Here is a 14,687-nt window from a genome sequence, read left to right on the forward strand (position 1 = left end):
AGGTTTGGGCTCTGAGATTCATCTTGCTACAACGAAGGGAGTTTGGGGAGCGCTGAAGTGCAGGAGCCCAAGATGGGCCACCCTGGGAGGAGAGGGGGCGACCAGAACATTCAACCATGATGAAAGCTGTTTTCAAGCGCGGCAGCAGGGGTAGGCAGGCTACAAGTCTCTGCACAGGATTTACCTTTTATGTGACATCAGGGGTCCCCAAACTTTCTTCACGGCCTGCAGGTCTAGAAATGAGTATCTGCTTCTCCCACCCATTCAGCAATTCTAGGTCCAAGTAATGTATGTTTTTTAAATCTCTCAGGAGGTTCTGAGGTGCCACTGGCAGACGGGAACTTCTAGCTACCTAACTTCCGGCGTTCCTTCAGTCCTAGCATTTTACGACCTAAAGAGGACAGACAGACACCATGTCCGTGGTTCGATAGAAGCCAGTTCCAGCTCACAGCTGGTCTTCCGATGGCAGTCTCCAGCCACCAGTGTGGGTTCTGGTTTCATTTCCAAACAAAGTTCAAGACTACCCGAAAGGATGGGAGCTGGATCCAAGAAAGCTTGCTCAAAGGAGCACCTTAGGAAGGCATTATAAAGACAAAATCCACAGCCTCATGTCTTGAAGGAGCTGAATGTCACGGCCTTTGCTTAACATGCATATTTCAGTTTTAAAAATACGTTATTTCTAAAGGAATTTAGCTCATTTCCATAAAAGGTGTCCTTTCTGAGGTCTTTGACTTTTGCAAAAAAAAAAAAAAAAAAATGTTTCTGTCTAAGCTTGACCCCCAAAATTGAATAGGTATTTTATCTTTTTGGCTACAAAAGCTTCTCATATATTTCCAAACTTTACGTGCAGACAAGCTGTAGGCTGTTATTTCAGTTATTATAATTCCAAACTTAGCACCCTCTCTCTATTCCCAGCTAAGTATGTGTGATTTCAGGCATAAGCTGGTTACATGGAATATGGGAATCGCCACCTCCTTTCTCCCATTCTGAAATAATCCATTTCAAGTAAATTTTGTCGAGTAGAAGTTAACATATTATTCTTGCATTCCAGCTAGCCGTCTTCAACCAACAGACAAAAATCAATGCCATTTCCTCAACAACAAATTATAGGCCACTTCTATTCATTAAAGCACTTTTCTAGGAGTTGATAAATAAGGGAAAAATACGGTCATTTAATGTAGCAGGATTCACTTAAATGAACTACCAGGAAGAACGCACCTCTTAAAATAATTGACTTTTTTTTCTCTACGTCAGATGAAAAATGTCCATGGGAGTAAATGAAAGTCTTTTAAACAAAAAGTAATTTGCTGTTCATTAAAGGACACCTAGAATACATGATACGATGAAATTATCCAAACCTCTGAAAGAAATTTCCTGCAGGTCATTAACCAATTTTTATAGCACGAAGCTTTAAACAGTGGGCACCCAAAGCATTTCACAACCCGGCATGCATCGAGATGAAGACGTTTTAAAACAATTATTATAAGGCGTTGCTGTTTTACCTACAGATGCAGTCAAATAGCTGCATGTATGTAAGTGATTTGAAATTGACAACTCTCATGATGGGCAAAGGCAGCAGGGAGACCTGAGGGAAAAATCCATACTGACCTCACCACTGCTCAACGCCTATCGACAGCTGCCACTCACAAGGCGATATCACATAAAAGCTTTCCGATCTGTAGCTTAACTTTTCCATAGGAGGGCGAAATCCTATTACCTTCTAACCCACCTCTCAGGCATCTATTCTCTCCTCCTTGCGTTTGCAAACCGCTGACAGTTTCTCCTAAGTACAATGTCTTTTTACTCAGGTTGGTTCTTGTTATCATCTTGGCCCCCAAATCTTCTTCTTAAAAATAATCAGTTGCGTAGACTGATATTCAAGTTAATGATGTTTTCTTAAGTGAAATTGCGTAGCACTTAACACCACTTAATTGCCATCTGCTGCATTCACGGGTTCAACTAAATTTTTCCACCGCTGAAAACTTACTGGTATTCAGACCGTGCGAAGGGGCTGCATTTATTTTATTTCATATACTTTGAACATTTAGCTTGTTTAAACGCTCTTGAAATCTAGCAATAGAAGAGGTGAGTTGTGGGTTCCGTAAACATTACTCACTTTTTAGAAAATGTATAGAATTTATAGACATAAGTCTACAGTGCTCTATTCCAAAGAAGTTAGTCAAAAAGTTAAGAAAATATTCTAAATAATTTTGAGTATTTCAATGATGTGAGATGATTAGCATTTGCATGATATTTCACCAGAATTTATGTCTGTATTTATAGGCACAGTCGAGGGTAAAAAGATAGCAGGGCTCAATTCTAAGAGCTCATCAGAGATGAGTCCAGCTAGAGTGAGAGAAACGCACAGGTGTTTTATGTCAGGTGAAACTAACTAGACCATAATTTAGTCACTGCGCCAACCACCAAAAGACATCGGTTCCCAACCCAGCTCGGTCATACTGTTTTGTCATGTCCTCAATTATCTCAGCACCTGGAGAGGGGGCTCTCGTGACATATTCAAATACTACAACGCTCCAAAATGATTCATTCAAAAGTATTTATTTAATATCTACCAGTAATGCTTGAATCGCAAGAGGTGGCCTTCTGTGCCTAGCTTCTTTCACTTAGCACAGTGTTTTTAAGAGGCATCCCTGTTATCATCACTTTTTAGTGCCGATTAATATTCTATTGTGTGGAATATATCACATTTATACATATTCACCAGTTAATGGTAATTTGGGTTGTTTCTACTTTGGGATTCTTATGGATAATGCTGCCAGGAGCACTTTTTGTGTGGACATACGTTGTCAATTCTCTTGGATATATATACCTAGGCGCGGAATCCTTGGGTTATAGTTAACCTTATACTTAACAGCTTGACGAACTACCAAACTGTGGTCCAAAGTGGCTGCACCATTTTACAATCCGACCATGAAGGTTCTAGCTTCTCTACAACCTCTCTACAGCTTGTTACTGTCTGTCTTTTGTAGTATAACCATCTTAGTGCGTATCAAGTGCTGTCTCGCTGTGGCTTTGACTTGATTTCCCTAACGATGAGGCCCTCTACGTGACTGATGACATGAAGCTTTTTTTTTCCCACACATATTGGAAAATTCTTAACCTTGGGTTCAAAATATTATTTATTTTACTATCTCTAGTACCAAATACAGGCTGGCACATAGTAGGAACTCAATAATGTTTCTAAAAGGAATGATAACATATGTAATTTTTAATAGTACTGTGCTTTTTCGAATTACTCATGAGAAAGGTCCTAAGTACCTACTGTCTATTATAAATATTCTCAAATAGCCCAAACACATTGATGGAGATTGTGTATGTGTGAGTGTGTATATATATATGTGTGTGTGTGTATGTATATATAATTTATATCATGTTATACTATATATACTATAATACATATATAAATGCAAAAATGGATTTTTTTTTAAATCTATTTTTTAAAAAACCAGAGAAAATATGTGTTTTTAAAATGCTTGCTTATGCATTGAGCTTTTTCTCTTTAGAAATCAATTTGAGACAAGCAGGATGTCAGGGCTCTCTATGGGAACACAGTTTCCCGCACGCGGGGCTGTAGCTGTGTTTTAGCCAGGCTGATTACAGGGCCAGGAAACTCAGGCCTGGTGTTTGTGGAAGGCACAGGCAGATATGGATCTTGCACAGGAGCCTGTCCCCTGAAATTAGAGATGGATGAGAGATATGGATTTATTTTTCAAGATTTGTTCCTTCCTGGATGTCAGATGCCATTTGTCACACCACTGACTTTGCTGTCTATCAGGATCCAGGCGAAAGGTATCTCAGAGCTTACGGAGTTTCTCGCCATGCGGCATTTAGCCAAAGGAGCAGTCCCAGTTTCGTGGGGGGTGGGGGGTGGAGGTGGGGGGTAGAAAGTTGGAGAAAACACCACCGTGCAGCACAGTATGAGGCAGGTTAGCTCTGTGTCTCTGCTAATGTTGAATTTACATCAACTGCATTGTTTTTCCAGAATGATTTCAATAAATCCTGTGTCCATGGTCTAAGCCCCACCGAAATGGCTGTAAAAAATTTGCAAAGGTGGCAAATCTAGAACCAGTGATTAACTGAGAAACTAGGAGGCTCAGTCCATGAACAGTTACAGGTGAGAGCATAGATTGACAAAATGTTCTTTCAAAAGACTAAACAATGGGCTACCTAGTGATGCAGAAAGTTTACTTTTAGGGTTGTGGCTTTAGGAAACAAGTAGACAATTGTGAAAAGATTTATGAACATAGATGTTTGTTACTGGATTGTTTAAGACAGAGCAAAACTTATAAACAACCCAATAGCCTAGCAATAGGGGGTGGACTTAATAAATTATAGTATATACACGTAACCATATAATGGGATACTACTCAGGCATTAACAGTCATCTTGTAAGACGATTTAATGATGTAGAAATTATCAAGATATATGAAGTTCAAAAGCAGGTTATGAAAAATATGTATGTTATAATCAACCCTCTTTTCAAATAAAAAATATATATATGTGTGTGTATATATGCATAGAGGAGAATACTTTATTATTAAATGGAACATTATAATTTTTTTTAAAAGGCAGAATTCCTGGTAAGCACCATGTATATAAGAGCCCCAGACCTTAGGAGAAATATAATATCTTCAATAGAACTGATTTCATGAACGTTTGATATACGTGATATAAGGGATGTATAAACACATACACACAACCACAAATGCAGCAAATTACATTTTGAGGCCACTGTTAGCTTTTGCTTTCTGTCTTGATTTTTTTAAATCTTTTCAAACTGGAGGGGCTGGCTAGTGCAGAGTTTTGGAGGGGATTTCTACTCTGCAGTCTCCTGCTTCTCGGACAAGCAGCTTCCAGCTGAGTTATTTCCTTGTCTCTCCCTGCTCCTGACCTTTGCGCCTCTCAGTCCCTGGACTTGCTCCTACTCCTGAGAAAGGAAGAGACTTATCTGATAGTGAGGCTGACTCCGCTCCTCTCAGCCTTCTTCCTCCCTCTTTGTATCAGGGGCCTGTCCTCGGGACATAGTCTCAGCTCCTCCCTGCGGTGACGTTCCCTGGGGGAGTCTGGCTGCTGTCTGCGGCCGCACAGACATGCCCAAGAGGGTGGACACAATGGTCTAACCCAAGACAGAGCCTGAGAAACCCGGAGTTGCACCCATGTCCTCCAATCCAGCTTTCCTCAGTAACAAATGGGATCTTTAACATCTATCTCCGAGGCACAGGAGTAATTTCTTTCTTACGTATTACAATGAACATCTCTAACGTGACGTTAGAAACACAATACCATTTGCGTTAGTACCAAAAACAAAAAAGAAATACCTAAGGCGTAAATCTAAAAAAAAATGTACAAGATCTCTATGAGGAAAATGTCGAAATTCTGATAAAAAAAAGAAACCAAAGACCATCTAAATAAGTGTCTGTGAATAAGAATGTTCAACGTTATCAAGATGTCAGTTCTCCCCAATTTGATCTACAGATTCCACACAATCCCAGTCAGAATCTCAGCAAATTATTCTGTGGATATTGACAAGCTGATTTTAACATTTGTATGTCAGATAACATAACGGACTCAACAACGACTCAGTCAAGAGCTACAGTAATCAAGACAATGGGGTATCGGAGAAAGAACAATCCAATCAATGGAACGGGAAAGAGAGCCCAGAAATAGACCCGTGTAAATGTAGACAACTGATCTTTGACAAAGGAACAAGGAGAAACAATGGAGTGAAGACGGCCTTTCCAACCGAAGGTGCCAGAGGGACTGAAAATCCACAGGCGGAAAAACTAAAGAGAAAGAATCTAGTCCTGGATCTTAGACTTTTCACAAAATTTAACTCAAAATGGATCGTCTGCATAAACGCAAAATGCAAAACTGTTAACGCTCCTAGGAGATAGGAGAACCATCGAGGTGACCTTGGCCTCAATAATGCCCTTTTAGACACAACATCTAAAGCATAATCTATAAAAGAAAAAATTGATACATTGGGATTTCATTAAAATTAAAAACTTCTGCCCTGCCAAAGACACTGCTGAGAAAGTGAGGAGACAAGCCACAGACGAGGAGCCAATATTTATAAAACACGTACCTGCTAAAGGACGGGTCTCCAAAATTACAGAGCGCTCTTAAAATTCAACAATAAGAAACAAAGCATCTAATTACAATCTCTATTTATGTCCTGTATCCATAGGACCATCGGTTGTTAATTGGAAAAGTAAGAACCATGCATTGTTTATACAACCCTCCCCCACAGGCAAAGAGCCCTGATGGAATAATTTGAGGAAGGTGTGTGGAGAACGCAGAGCTCTCAGGAATTCACCTGTAACCTATAGCGAATTAAACCTAACTGACCTGCTAATCGGAGAGCGGCGGTGGGACAGACTGGCAGGAACATATTAATTTGGGCACACTGAAGAAGTGGAGACGGAACCTCAAGTGAGAAAATAAAACAAAAGGGGTTGGAGGGAGTGTTTCTTTTTATTAGAGAGGGAAACAAGACGGGCCAAGCTTACCGAGTCCGGCCCAAGAGGCAATGGGCCCTGTGCGAGTCTTGGCTCTGTCCCCTTACGAGCTGTGAGAGCTGGACAAGACATTCCACCTCTGGGGGCCTCGGTTTCTTCCTCTGTAAAATGGGAACAATGATATCCGTGAGCACTTAGCAAACTGTTACTTATTAAAACAAAGAGAAAACCCAGGAAAGCAGGTTTTTCTTTTATGCTCCCTAATTTTTTGTTGTTCAAACTTGAGACATAGGGGTGTCTGTCTAATTCTTGGGTTTATGGCAGTTTTATCTTAAAGATCTTCAAAAGGGGAGCAAATGTGACCACTACCTCCACCCTGTGAAAGTGGAGTACTAAATACATAAGAGGAGAGAGGTTATAGAGATATTCCTATGTCACAGGCCCAGTATTTGCAGGTGAAACGCCGTTTAGAATCAATTGGTATGTGGCTAGACACTGCTAAAATATTAAAACATCATTTGTTCCCATGGATAGGCAAATCGATCCCATGATATTGAGTTTATGATATTTGCTTGCCCAGCAAACTTTGCTTATAAGGCCGTGCAAAGTTAAATCAGTCTGGCTTAACGCTTTTAATTTAATTAAAGTCTATATTTTAAGGCACTTCAGAGGGAATATAAATACAGGATGTGAGAGAAATAATTCCAAAAGTTTCTGTGAAAAACTTTGGATCCCTGGTGGACAAAGTATAAATAACCTCGTTGTCTAAGGCCCACTCCTGCCCGAGCACTGGAACTTCAGCTGGACTCAGAATGCTGTAATTTGGAGAAGAAGGATTTTTAGCTGTTTTTTTTTTTTTTTCCTAAGTAGCAAGCATACCATTGAGAATATGAATCACTAAAGGGTGAGATTAAATCTCACAAAGAGATAATATATGTCCCTGTGGTGGCTCAAGAGACTAACAATAAATATTAAATATTAATAAGATTGTGGAAGTCCGCATGGAGAGGGTCATAAAGCAGCACCAGAAAAGGGGAAAAAGACAGAAAATCAGAAGCTGGGACGTACGGAGCGGCCCTTACTGCAGTGCAATGTGCATTTTATATTTGGGGGGAAAAGTTAAGTAAAGAGAAGCGAAATGTGTTTGCCACAGTGATAACGGCAGGTTTAGGAGTATATAAAATTAAAAACAAAACTAGATTGTATTTTTCAGAGACAAATAGGCTCGTGCTCTGAGGCCAAAGGAAAATTACCCTGACCACACCCAGCCTGATAGATGGGAACACCTTGGGCCCATGTGGTCTCCGGCAGAGAAAAAAATGCACGTTCCCACCCAGAAAATGGGGACAGAGCGCAAGGAAACGAAAACAGGAACATGCAGGACATTGCCGAGGTGGGGAACCTGCTCCAACAGGTTGCTCTGGCATGACGTGGCTTCGTACAGCGCTAAGGGCCAGGGCCAGGGCCACCCGACTCATTTCCTGCGTGAACTTCGCCACCCCTTGGAAATGACCGGCAGACACCCCATGGAAAGTCACCGACACACTTCCAGCACCACCAGGGCAGCAGCCCTGCTTGGTATTATGCTAATTCATTTTTAAATAGATTAAACGCTTGTTCTGTGGCAGGTTCTAGACTTGGAGCTTACACCCTTTGGAGGGTGCCACCCTGTGCCTACTTTGAATTCCTACATTAAAATACATAATCAGAGAAGCATATTTTCAATCCGCTCGGAGGCAGAGAAGGCGGGGGAGTCGAGAGACCAGGGAAGAAGTGCATCTATGTGTGTGTGTGTGGGCGGCGGGGGGCGGGAGGGTGCAGGGGTAGGACCGAGGGACAGAGATTTTTCCAAAGATACTCCGTTAACAGCTAAAATGAGAAGCTGACATTTTTAAGAGACAGAGATGGGGAAAGGTGAGAGGCCAGTCTGCCCGGAGGACAGCCGCCGACGCGAACCTATGATTTCAACTCAGATATGCAGCCCGGTTACCAAGATAGCTGCTTCTGAGATATTTTGGGAGGAAACAACCTCCTGGATTGATGGGCGAGACGTGGGCAGTTGGCGGAGTTAAAAGCAGCCCGTCCAGCCTATTGGGCCCAGACGCCGGTGAGGGTCTGTCTTGTGCTGTGCCCCTCAGACGGGTGTTAAAAGAAACCCAGACTAGAGCCAAAAAAAGTTCCAATTTGGAAGCTAGAGGTTGCCCGTGTCCTTACACAGCATTTCTGCTCCTGGCCCACACCTCACTTGGAAGCCAAATTTAATTTCGTTCTCCACTTTTAGTTCTTTGAGAACACCAGGACTCAGGGCTTGAGGTGTGATGGAATTATTCCATGTTATACCTAGAGTGTCCCCCCAAAACGCATACACGTTTTAACAGCTGGCAGCTCACTTAATTTTCACTCCCTTTCAGGTTTAACTGATTTGAAATAACAGGTGAAGCCGGAGTAAGCTTTGAACAAAGAAAATTTATATTAAAGGGCCTCTACACTTTTTCTTTTTTATGGGGACACATAAAAGATAAAGTTTACGATACAAAACTGGCAACAGCTGACGAATTGAGGGCGCACAGATACCCAACGACATGATTCCTGATGTTGGCGCTTCCACCGCTCGGCGGGGTCAGCAGGGCCTGGACCAGAACGGTCATCAGTTTGAAAACAGGCGTGGAGAGAAAAAAATTATTCATTTCTGTAGATTCTTTTAAATGTTGAAAAGGAACTGTATGCTAATAAACACTGAGTTTATAATCGTTCGAAGTGCGTGCACATTTTGGGGGGACACCCCCCTCTACCTGGGAAGCCGTAAGGTGCGCAGGGCAGGGCAGGCTGGCAGGGCCTTGGGCCCCGGCCGGGCGCTGTGCTCGTGACGCCGCTGACGGGCTTCTGCCACACGGCTTCACCGCTGGGCTCACCCCCGGCTGCTCGTCTCCAAGCCTCCGCTTCCTCATCTCTAAAATGGGGGTGATAGTAATACCCACTGCACGGAATACAATAGCCCCCCCTTATCCGCAGGGGTCACATCCCAGGAGCCCCCGTGGGTGCCTGACACTGCGAAATGCACCACACCCCACACTTACGTACGTGTCTGTGACAAAGTTTAATTTATAAGTTAAGCAGAGTAAGAGATTAACAACAATAATGACGAAATAGAGCGATTATAACAATATGCTGGAATAAAAGCTATGTGACTGTGGCCTCTCTCTCCGACTGTCCTGGACTCACCCTTCTCGTGATGATGGGAGCGGAGGAAATGCCTCAATAAGTTGGGAAGTTTCCCTTTTTGACGTAAGGGGAGCTCCTTCCGCTCCTCTGCGGCGCCTCTGCGGGGTCAGCCTCACGCCCCACGCGCTTTGGGGACACCGGCGAGCAAAGTAAGCGCGACATGAACACGAGCTCGGCGGCCCCCACACGCCATCCTGATCATGGAGACCAGGCGGCTACGACGAGACCTACGCGCGGCGCCGTGTGCAGCGTGCAGCGTGCAGCGTGCGCTGCGTGTGCTGCGTGCAGCGTGGGGACGCTGGAAAAAGAGGCACGTTGGGGGGGGGGAGGGGGACGGAGCCCGGCGACGCAGGATTTCGGGGCTGCTCAGAGCTGCGCAGTTGGAAACTTATGAGCTGTTTATTCCTGGAACTTTCCTTCCTGAATTGTTTACTTCTGGAGGTTTTGTTTTAACACCTTCGGCCGCAGCTGAACGCGGGCCGCGGAGACCGGGCGAGGCCGAACCGCGGAGAAGGGCCCTGCGGAGGAAACAGTTCCCGCCGCAAAGAAGCCGCGTCACGGTCGGGGTAAGTCCCCTCGGGTCGAGGTAAGTCCCCTCGGGTCGGGGTAAGTCCCCGCGGGTCGGGGTAAGTCCCCGCGGGTCGGGGTAAGTCCCCTCGGGTCGGGGCAGGAACGAGCGGGAGCCTCCGGGGCTCGGCGCGGTCCCTGCTACACGTTGAGTGAGAGCCGGTGATAATAAAGGACAATAACATCATCATTTTCTGTCACCACAGCAACTTTGGAGGTCGAATGAGCTCTCCCTCCCATAGTGAAAAAAAAAAAATAACATCCTAATAAATGTTCTAGAATGTTCCTTCCATACTCGCGTCCAGTTCCTGCCCTGGGAAGGCCGAATCGTTTTGACTATTTGACCAAGGTCTTTCTCATGTTTTTATTAAAAAATAATGCTATAATCCGTTTAGTATATGTTTAAAAAAAAAAAAAAGTCTCTGCGGTTATACAGAATATCATGGAGCTGCTTGTGGAAAACAATGGCTGTTTGTTTGTCGTCCGCTGTCCCGCGCGGGGCGCTGTGCGCGCCGGACCTCACCTAACCCCGGGCAGGCCGAGGTTTCAGCTGCAGGTTCCTGACGAAGCGACTGACCGACGCTCAAAGCGCAGCCACGTCGCTCCGTCGGGCAGGAGCGCAGGCGGGGTGTCAGCTGGGCTCTGACGTCCACGCCCGTGACCTGGCCGGGACCCCTGACGTCTAACGTACTCGCGGTCAGGCTCCGCGTCACGGCGGCGATGCCCCCGCCAGGCCCCTTCCCGGGCTGGGGCAGAGCCCTGCGGCCTCTGTTCCAGGATCCTGCTGCCGCCGCCTTTCAGCCCCGTGTGGAAACGCCGCTGTCAGCCTCATTCCAAAAGGCGCCCAATGCACGTGATGCCTTCAGCGTTCACCGTGAGCAGCAGCAGCAGCAGCAGCACTCGGGGAGCCCGTGCTCCTGGCCAGGGAAGAGCTTAATCCTTGCTGGTCCCTCCCCTGGGTCTCCTACCCCTTCTGCGTTTTCAGGCTCGGTCCCTCCCCTCATTGAACACACCTGACGTGTGGTTGGGGCGCGATGACTGGCACCAAGCACTCTTGCAGACAGTCCCCGGGGGTTTTAATTACCCTTCGTTGTTCTCTGGTGCCTGCTGAGCTTGGGAGACCGGGGTGTGCAAAGAACTATATACCCTTGGCCACAGGTATTTGCAGGAAGGTGCACAGTGAAACGTGCCTAATTACCTTCGGTTCTGTCCCCGATGCGCGCGTCTGGGGCTCCTGCTGCGTGCCAGGCCCTGTGTTAGGCTCGCAGCGCCCTTAGGAGGGGTGTGCGGGTGCACGCTGGAGGCAGCGCAGGCTTTATTCTAATGCAGTGAGGACTGCCGCAGAAATACACGCCGTGGGCGGCGCTGAGGCGTGGGGAGGGGCGGCCACGCAGGTCACAGGCGTTTTGGTTGAGCGTATGGTGTCCCCGCCGATGTCCCGCCGAGTACAAGCAGTTTGGTGCTCTTAGACCAGGGGATCTCAAACTGTGCTCCCTGGAACACCTACCATGTCCCAGGGACCACCGGAGCCCTGGGGACACAGAGGGACAAAAACAGACTTGATGGGAGTGCTTCTCTTCTGGGGCTAATACATGTAACCCTATGGAAGCTGTGTCACTCTCCGGCTCAATTTCTTGACCTGTAAAAAAGGAAAAATGAAGAAAACTAATCCCTGAAGTTCTTCGGTCCGCTTTAACCCCCTAGTAATCAATGAAATACAGATTTCTAGAGAGTTTGGTGTTTTTCACCAAATATCATCCTGGCAAGTAAGTGCAGCCGGGAGTCTCGGCTCTGGAGTTCAAGGGGGCACCATATCCATGCTTCCTGCCCCCGTGGAATTCACCAGAACGTGGGAAACCATTTTAAACAAGCAGGCAAAATGCACAAACAACTAGGTATTACCAACACTAGGGGCTCTGATGGAACCGTTTTTCAAAAAGCATTTCATCTTCTTAAGTAGCTTGAACGCGTCTCCGGCTCTCTTGATCACGTAAGCGAGGGACGGACAGAACTGTGTCTTGTCCACTGAGCACAAGCTGGCTGACGTTTGCCTGGGCGTCAACCACAGCCACACGCAGGGGACAACGGAGGCTGGGCCGAGTCCCCAGCACCGTTCGTCCCGGCGCTCCTTGCACTCCCTTCAGGGCCTTCTGAGAGCTCCAACAAGGGACTCATTAGGCAGGAGCAGCAAAGGAAAATAAAGCCGAGGCTGGAAAGGAGCCGCGGGTCCGAGGCGGCCAGATCTGATCTGGGACCGTGACGCCTCGAGATAACTGTGAACCGATACGTGTTCGCTGCTCAGGCTACAGGCCCGTGGCAGGGCTCCTCTGAGCCGTAGGCGGGCTGACCCCGAGCTCTTCATCCTGGCCAGCGGGGCTTCTGCGGCTGAATGGCTCACCCGGGAGAGCTGGGGTGCGCTGCGAGCAATTGTTTAAATCCAGGCTTACGGAAGCCGAGTGCTTCGTTCTCGGTCAGATGGGACTTGGATGACTGCCACGGGGTAAAAGAGAGGGGAAGAGCACATTCGAGACTGCAGCTCCCTCCGGGTGTAGGGTGGTGAATTCCCAGAGTCGTAGGTTTACTGAGCGGGTTCGGAACCGTGACTAGCGCCAGCCAAGGTTTTATACTCTGTGTTTTCCTCAGTGTTCTCTAGAAAGATTGTCATATTTTTCTCACCATGACACTAAAATTATCCACATAGCTTATCTGTTTGTTTTTTAAAACACACACACACACATTTAAAGACACAGGCTGCTTGAGTGACCCATTCAAGGTCACCTAGCAAGTGAGGACAGGGCCAGGAGAACCAGAGAGTCCTTCTCTTGTTAGTATTTGTCACGGACCAGGCAACGTTTCTTATTTTTGCATTCTCAGAACCTACGCATTAGCCTACAGCAAACTTCTGTCATGAGGGGGGCGGGGAAAATTCTTGGTCAGTTCATAACCTGGAGAATTCACGGCAGGAATTAAAAAGTCCCCACGGAGAACAGGAGGAAAAACTCTTGAACTGAATCCCCAGTCAACATGCTTGTCCCAGGCAAGCAGGGGCGTGTGCCAGATACCGCCTCATGGATGGCGGGTTTAAAGACTGCCCTCGCTGCGGTGGTCCACTGTCTAATTTGGTGAGCGGAGACAAGGCGCCGAATCCATCCCTCCTGAGTTGAGTCTTGAGGGGATAAACCAGTTGAGTCTTGAGGGGGTGTTAGGTAGCAGCCTGAACCGAGTTTGGAGATGGGGTGCAGATTGAAGCTTTTGGGGCTTTGCACAGAGGGCTGAGATTTAGAAGGCTCGCTGTGTGGGTCCCAGTCTCCCCCTCTGCAGGATGAGAGGCTGGGTGCCAGTCTTGGCTTTTTCTGAGCACGTTTCCCAGGAAGAAGATGCATTTGGAGACTGACTGACCTGAGAGGCCCATCCAGTCTATAAGCATCCGATGCCATTGTTTGTGAGTGCTGTCAGAGCTTTACTTAAAGATAGACTTTATATCCTTGAATGCATCCAAATCCATGATGAAAGGTTATTTTTTTTTTAATTGTGGTAAAATATACATAGACTTGTCACCGTTTTTGTGTCCAGTGAGTGGCATGAATTAAATCACACGGCTGCGCAAGCGTCGCCGCTCTCCACGACCCAGTAAACCCTGCACTGTCCCACAAGGAAACTCTGAACCCAGCACCAATAACTTCCCCAGCCCCTGCCCGCCCCGGCGGCGTGCCCTTTGCTTTTAACCCAGCTCTTTGCCTTTCACAAGGCGTCCTAGGCTGCTCTGCCACAGCACGAGATACATAGAACTTTCCAAGAGAGCCGAGCCGACGGCTCCGGACAGAGGGACAGGCGTCCGTATTTCCGTTCTCCCCAGAATGTTCATGAACGGTGCAGGTTGAGGCGACATCAGGAGTTTCTAAGACCAACCTAGAGCGTAGAACCCACCAGGGAAGCTTGAGCTCCCCCTAGAGGTTAGTGTCCGCATTGCAGCAACCCGGGCAAAAATAGCAGCCCCTAAACCCCCAAAACTTGAAGGGTGGGCGGATGCGGGAAGAGACCGGAGGGACAAGATTTGAGGGCCACTAGGGAGTCTCTAAGTGCAACCTGTCTGTGCTTCTAAAATAGCACCCCCTCCCTTCCTCCCTCCCTCTCACACGCTGGACCTCGTTACACAATCCGGCCGAAGCTTAAATCCCTTCTGCTTCCCAGACCGTCCAGAGGGATTGATCCCGACGATGCTTTAATAAGCAAGGCTGTGCGTCAACCTGAAGCAGGTTGGAACGACTGCTTGAGCACGGGGCCACTCTCTTCCCAGGGGTGGCAGGACGCAAAGTGGGACATAACAGGTAGGCCCTGGCCACCTCCAGTCCCCGAGGCTTGCTGGGAACTCCTCGCAGGATTGAAGCCTGCCTGTTTCGGCATTAATCCTTTGTTTGC

Source organism: Miniopterus schreibersii, assembly GCF_964146895.1.
Source record: "Miniopterus schreibersii genome assembly, chromosome: 21".
In the NCBI taxonomy this organism is placed as follows: Eukaryota; Metazoa; Chordata; class Mammalia; order Chiroptera; family Miniopteridae; genus Miniopterus; species Miniopterus schreibersii.